Genomic DNA, 7,391 nt, shown 5'->3' with positions numbered 1-7,391 from the left:
AGTGGCGACTTAAAAATGCCTTATCATAAGTGACTGATGCGGGATATGCAAGAACAGTAGTCTGATGTAAGAACATAGTATGATCAGATATAGTATGTTCTACAAACAGGAACACGTGTCATACTCACATGCATTATGCGTAAAGTAAGCAGATGCAATTCAACAAAGTTAGAAGCAATACAAGATAGACATCATACGCAACATGCAACCACATATAATAGTGCCAAGTTAACTGGCGCCTGTGGCGCCAAATAGGAAATACCACCCTGCCCGGGCGGCTTTTCCCGTGCGACGACGACGGCGACTTCCAAGCTCAAGCATTCAGGGTCAGTTTGGTTCCCGTCCACAGCCCGTGACGCCTGGCTTGGGAGCCTCCCTGGATCTGCCTGGTGCACGTTTGGATGATATCCTCACGATGAGGCTGTAGGCCTGGCCTGGAGAAAGCGACAACATGGTTAGCCTGGCTTGGAGAACCAAGCAACATGTTTAGCCTGGTCCAGGCAACCCATATTGGAAGCCTGGACATGCCTGGCGCAGCAGCCCGGGACTAACCGCACGTCTAAATCACAAATACTACAGGAATCGAGGTGAATGGGAATAAAATATTGATTGTTTAGATTCCACCAGGCCAGGCCATGAACCAAACATTTCCTTCGGATTCTAGCCTAAACAGGGAGAAAAATTCAGTTTCTCACACCCAGGCCAGGCACCAAAATTTCTCGGCAAATTTGACAATTTTGACCTATAATCGAAAGCAAATCACAGAATGAACTGGTTGCGAAACTATTTCACACCCCTGACCCTTTTGTGTAGCGCCCGCCACGCCGGCGCCACACCCTACGGTGTAGCGCCTAGCTTCGGGGCGTTGCACCACTGTCCACCGTGGCAGCCCACGGGCCCGCACCCAGCCATGCAACGCCTCCAAGCTAGGCGCTGCACCTGTAATGTGCAGCGCCTAGCCGCTAGGCGTTGCACGTGTAATGTGCAGCGCCTAGCCGCTAGGCGCTGCACTGTGACTTATATGCAAACGCGCCAGCCCTCTCCTCCCCCACCCTCCCCATTGGCAGTTACAGAAAAAAGGGCGGCGGCCATCTGCACTCCCCCTCTCAATCCCCTCTCCCAAATCCTTCCGATCTGACGATTTGGTCCGTGCATTTGTTCACCAATCCATCGAAGAAGGTACTCTCCTCCGATCCCCTTCTTTCTATCCATAGAAAATATTATGTTTTGAAGATTTGGGGAACCCTTGTTTGAATCTTGCATGTATTAGATTTGGGCAACTTTTGTTTGAATCTTGTGTATATTAGATTTGGGGAACCTTTGTTAGATTAGAATGTGGTTTGGATAGATAGGTTGACATGTTATTTATATAGTTTGGATACATAGATTGACATGTTTTTTGTATGGAGAAGTAGATTGACATGTTATTTGTATGGAGAAGTAGATTGACATGTTATAGTTTAGATACATAGATTGACATGTTATTTGTATGAAGTAGGCCCAAGTAGGGGGAAGCACCATATGCTTTGGATCTTGCATGTAGTAGGCCTACTTTAGTTTTTTTGAATTGAAAAGATAATCGTGTTGACAAGAATGCTTTGTTGAAATTGTTAGGATGGTTTGGCTTCTCGATGATCACTGGGACCATCAACACCGGTCGTACGCTATGGCGGTGCAGCAGCGGGTAATACTGAAAGTGGCCGGTGTTATGAATTTCGTATGTTTGTTCAAACACAAATGCCCCATATGTAATGTTATGATTTGTTTGTTTGTAGGAGCTTGCACCTCTGAAGCTTCGGTCTCACGGGATCAGCCTTGGAGGGATGAGCTATGATGAGCGGTACACACCTTATGTTAGGGAGGCAGGACTTCTCCCTTTCATTGAGTTGGTCCGCCGGTCGACGCCACCCAACAATGCTGCAGCACTCACCGCGCTTATTGATCATTGGAGGCCGGAGACACACACTTTCCATCTTCGGACCGGGGAAATGACCGTGACGCTGCAGGATATCGCTATGATCACCGGTCTTCCTATCGATGGCAATCCTTTATGTATGAACACCGATTCTGAAGGGTGGCGCGCGCAGATGCAAGCCCTTATCGGTATGGTTCCTCCGGAGCCTCGGGAGCCAGAAAGGGAAGATAAGAAGAAGGAAAGAGTCGCAGCGGGCGCTACTTTCACGGGGATATCATTGCACTTCGCTCATTGCCCCGATGATGCTAATGAGGACATGGTGAAGACTTATGCTCGTGTCTACATGTGGTACGTGGTATCGAGGACAATGTTTGCTGATGGCACCGGCAAGAATGCTCCATGGATGTGGCTGAAGGCGTTGACCGTCTTCGATAGCAAATGGAGTTGGGGTTCGGCGACACTAGCTTACTTGTATCGACAGGTATGAAGTTGTTTCCTTTTCACTTCATTGATACATTATCAATGCGCTCTTGCGGCAAATTTGACCATGTTCTTTTTTATGTGCAGTTGGACGATGCCAGTTGTAGGCACACTGGAGGTATTGGTGGTTGTCTGCTCACACTTTCCATATGGAGCTGGGAGCGTTTGCCGGTTGGACGACCTAAGACCGTGAAGTACGAGGATTGGGACGATAAAGACGACCCACTACGGCTCCCCACTTGGGCTTACAAGTGGGATGTGTTAAATGAGACGACGGATGATCCCTCTATAATGTACAAGTTGTACAAGAGCGAGCTGGACGCGATCACGCCTGAGCAGGTGAACCGACCTTGCATAAGTGATTATCATGCTTGTATCTTCACTCGATATCAATTTTGCATTCAATCCCATTTTGCAGGTGGAATGGGAGCCGTATGGAAAAGGAGAGAGTTTTGGTAACCCTATAGAGTTCAGGCTTAATCCGATGTGCATTAGGGATAGGGATCTCTGGCATATGCGGTGCCCACTGATATGCAACTGGGCGGTTGAGCTTCACCTGCCACATCGGGTGTTCCGCCAGTTTGGTTTGTTCCAGTCACACCCGCCGGAGTGGGAGGACACGGACAAGTTGCTACACGCGTAAGATATAATTAACCTTGAGCACTTAGCAGCTTCTCGACGGTTTCGATGATGCTAATATCTTGTTTCTAACTTGCAGGTTGGATAGGAAAAAGCAGCGGAAGATCAAGGATTGGGCCAGCCATCACAGGAAGTATGTCGTGCAGTTCGCTCTTAGTGTGGAGCAAGCAAGGGCTGGAAAACGAGCCCAGCTTCGTGAGCACTGCCCGGATGCGTTCAACAACTATCTCACATGGTTTCTTGCAAGTACCCGCGTGGAGGTATGCCAGTCGGCGTATGCTGAGGAGATTCTGGAGGAACCCACCGTTTTTGATGAGGTAGCCCAGCACCAGTACAACGCATTAGTCAGGAAAGGCAACTCGGTGATCCCTTCAGCTCCAATGATGAACTTTGTGGTTAGCCCTTTTTGCTTTTCCATTCGCACTTTTCACATCTTCGCTTGCCTAACACTTTGATACCGTTTCTGTTCATAGTGTGCCCAGATCAAGAAAGCAGCTGACGAGACCGAGACTATTCTGGAAACAACCCCGGCTGGCAAAAGCGATGGGGAAGGTGCACTTCGAGAATTCATTAAGGTTCACATCTCCTTCAAACTAGCACTTAACATTTGTTGGTACGTTCCATGTCTCATTCACTTGTACATGTTGCAGCGCCAGGGCCAAAAGTTAAGGCGGCTATCAAACCTTTTCGGTTGTCGTGACCCCGAGTATGTATCACCAGAACGGTCTAGGTCGGCGACACCATCAGATCCCGCTTCGGGGCAGAGCCATGGTGAACCTTTCACGGATGAGGATGTGGGTGGGGTCACCCAAGAGGTATGGCATGACGATATATATCCATTTGTTGATGCATTGCTAACTATATCCTCACACACGGTCTTTCCATATCTTTTGTTGATGCATAGGTTGCTGATGATATGACCTTGGGGACGTACCGGGCTCGGTCTGCATACGAGTTGAAGCCTAGGAGGGGAATCAACAAGTACACACCTGAAGACTTCACCCAAAGAGGCAAAAGGACGGTCGGCACCTCGCGGATGGCGGCTTTGGATGACTATTTGGATGACGATGTCGAACCAGTGGCGGAGCCGGAGCCGGAGCGGGTTCCTCTTCCTAGGAAGGTGAAGAAGATAAGCGTCAAGAGGGGGGGAGGACCCAGCAAGCGTGGAAAGCACTAGTCATCTTAGTTTTTTTATAATGTTGAACTTCGAGTGCGATTTGTTATGTCGTTGAACATGGAGTGGTCGTACCTTCTATGTCGTTGAACTTGGAGTGGTGGTAGCTCTATGGTAAACTGGAACTTATTGTGATGGTCATTTCTATGAAATGAAGTCTTTTGTGAACCCTTTGTTTCTTATACTAATTGTTATACTTGGAGAAATGATGTCGTACCTGAATGTTTCTTATACTAGTTGTTGAACTGTGGCTGAAAGAACTGTGGCTGAAAAAGACCCAGTAGAGGGGGGGAGGAGGCACAGTAGGTAGGCCTCTAGTTTCAGGCAAAAAATTGCTAAGTGTTTGTGCAGCGCCTAGCACGCAGGCGCCACACACTGCAGTGCAACGCCTAGCTCGCAGGCGCTGCACTATAGAGTGTGGCGCCTCCGTGCTAGGCGCTGCGTACGTCTGTAACTAGCCAAACTTCTGTTGCTTTCTGGATAGCTACAGACATGTGCAGCGCCTAGCTTGGAGGCGCCGCACTCTACAGTGCAACGCCTAGCTCGCAGGCGCTGCACTATAGAGTGTGGCGCCTCCGTGCTAGGCGCTGCATATGTCTGTAACTAGCCAAACTTTTGTTGCTTTCTGGATAGCTACAGACATGTGCAGCGCCTAGCTTGGAGGCGCCGCACTCTACAGTGCAATGCCTAGCTCGCAGGCGCTGCACTATAGAGTGTGGCGCCTCCGTGCTAGGCGCTGCATATGTCTGTAACTAGCCAAACTTCTGTTGCTTTCTGGATAGCTACAGACATGTGCAGCGCTTAGCTCGGAGGCGCCGCACTCTACAGTGCAACGCCTAGCTCGCAGGCCCTGCACTGTAGAGTGTGGCGCCTCCGTGCTAGGCGCTGCATATGTCTGTAACTAGCCAAACTTCTGTTGCTCTTCTGGATAGGTGCAGACATATGCAGCGCCTAGCACGGAGGCGCCGCACTCTACAGTGCAACGCCTAGCCCGCAGGCGCTGCACTATAGAGTGTGGCGCCTCCTTGCTAGGCGCTGCACATGTCTTTAGGTATCCAACAACCAACAGAAGGTATGCTTACAGTTTCAAGCAAAAATTTCGCTAAGTGTTTGTGCAGCGCCTAGCCAGGAGGCGCCACACTGTACAGTGCAGCGCCTAGCCCGCAGGCGCTGCACTGTACAGTGTGGCGCCTCCTAGCTAGGCGCTGCACTAGTCTGTAGCTATGCAGCCAGAACAGAAGGTACTTTACAGTTTCAGGCACTTGGACTTGGACTTAGTGAATTTTTTAGCTATCCAGAGAGCAACAGCAGCTAGGCGCCACATGGTAGATTGCAGCGTCCAAGTACTTCACGACACATAGTAGTTCATAACACATACTACTTCACGACACATGGTAGTTCGTACAACCAAATCAAGGAGGACACATAGTAGTTCACCGCACATAGTAGTTCTTACAACCAAATCAAGGAGGACACATAGTAGTTCACCGCACATAGTAGTTCTTACAACCAAATCGAGGAGAAGACATAGTAGTTCACGGCACACAGTAGTTCACAACCAAATCGAAGAGGAGACATAGTAGTTCACAAGCAAATCGAAGAGGAGACATAGCTCTATTGCGTAGAGGAAGGCCCCTTTCCCTTCTTATTCTTCCTCTCTTCTTCCTCTTCCTCCTCCCTTTTTCTTATGAGGTGAGCCTCCTTAACCACCCTCTCCATGAATATCTGCTTGTCCCTCTCTTCTTTTTCAGCTGCAATTGCCCAAAGCTTCATGGTTCTTTCTTCAAAATCCTGTTGACGCTTCTTCTGTGCCTCCTCAACTTGCCTCATCAACGCTTGCTCCCTAGCGCGCATCGCATTTGCCGCACTCTGTTTTCGCTTCCTCTCCTTCTCAAGCTCCTCTTCCTTCTTCTTCTTTAGCTTGGCTGCATCCTCCTCTCTAAGCTTCTTCGCCGCCTTCTCCCACCATCCGGCCATCTCATCTTCGCCATCCTCCTTCATCGTTGGTTTGTTGGGTTGGGAAGCCGCCATACCTACAATGAGTGGAACATAATGGTTAGTAAGGACAATAAGAACAAATGGAAGCAAATATGAAAAAGAAGAACATATGGAAAAACAAGAACATATGATACATTATAGTTAGTGAGGAACATACGGAAACGGTCCATCTAGGTATCCAAACATTCCTCTATAACGAACTTGCGCTTGTCCATCACCACGGCCAAGTCCACCACCAAGGCCGAGACCATCACCACGGCCATTACCACCACGTCGAGCTCTTCCACCACCACGGCCGAGACCACCACCACCACCTCTACCACCACCACGGCCTCTTGTAAGTCCAAGTTGCCGACCTCTTGGTTGGCTAGGCACTTGTTGGCTACCACTTGGTTGCCTTGGCACTTGTTGGCTACCACTAGGTTGGCTAACACTTGGTTGGCTAGGCACTTGTTGGGTACCACTTGGTTGCCTTGGCACTTGTTGGCTACCACTAGGTTGGCTACCACTAGGTTGGCTACCACTTGGTTGGCTTCCCACTTGTTGGCTACCACTAGGTTGGCTACCACTAGGTTGGCTACCACTTGGTTGGCTCCCTTGTGTAGCTCCATGTTGGCTTGTGCTTGCATCATTTTTCTTGGACCTTTTCCTTGGTTTCGTACATTTTCTTTTGTTGTGGCCATGACCTTTGCACTCCCCACAACAGGAGCTCTCACGAGGCTCTTGGAATTGGTCGTTGCCCGCTTCGCGGCGCCCACCATGGCCCCATCTGTCCATGTCGCCTCTAAGACGCTTTGTCTTACGTCTACCCCGTTTAACAACCTTCAACTCCGGATCCGGCCATAGTTGAACTCCATGATACTCCGACCATTGTGATTGGTCAAAGTATGGGTGAAAGCAGGGAGCCCATGTTTTCTTGACCGTCATGATTGAGAACTGGGACTCCCTCACGGTGCGTGGGTGATTGATGTCCACATTCCTAACGCGGCCGGCGGCATACAAATGTGAGCATGGGAGATGAAGCAACAATGGCCTCCCGCAAGTGCAATCACATTGTGTTAACGACACCTTGAAAGCCCGACCTCCATGTTGCCGGCCATCGTTTGTGTTCCTCCTAGCTCTTTCACTTCGTACTTCCACTCCTCATTGTCATATAATATAGCTTCTTCTGAGTCCGCCTTCCGT

General features: G+C 49.5%; 1 long non-coding RNA gene across 1 annotated transcript; it reads left to right on the top strand.

Annotated features, from left to right (window-relative positions):
* The first annotated feature begins 3,493 nt into the window (after positions 1–3,493).
* LOC141027714 (uncharacterized) lies at positions 3,494–4,107 on the top strand. Its single transcript, XR_012189494.1, has 3 exons — positions 3,494–3,609; positions 3,685–3,849; positions 3,939–4,107. It is a non-coding gene; the product is annotated as an uncharacterized lncRNA (long non-coding RNA).
* Positions 4,108–7,391: the final 3,284 nt, after the last annotated feature.

Source organism: Aegilops tauschii, chromosome 7 (assembly GCF_002575655.3).
Source record: "Aegilops tauschii subsp. strangulata cultivar AL8/78 chromosome 7, Aet v6.0, whole genome shotgun sequence".
NCBI classification, from domain to species: Eukaryota; Viridiplantae; Streptophyta; class Magnoliopsida; order Poales; family Poaceae; genus Aegilops; species Aegilops tauschii.
Note: the sequence above shows the minus strand (reverse complement) of the source record. Positions and strands in the feature narration are given on the sequence as shown.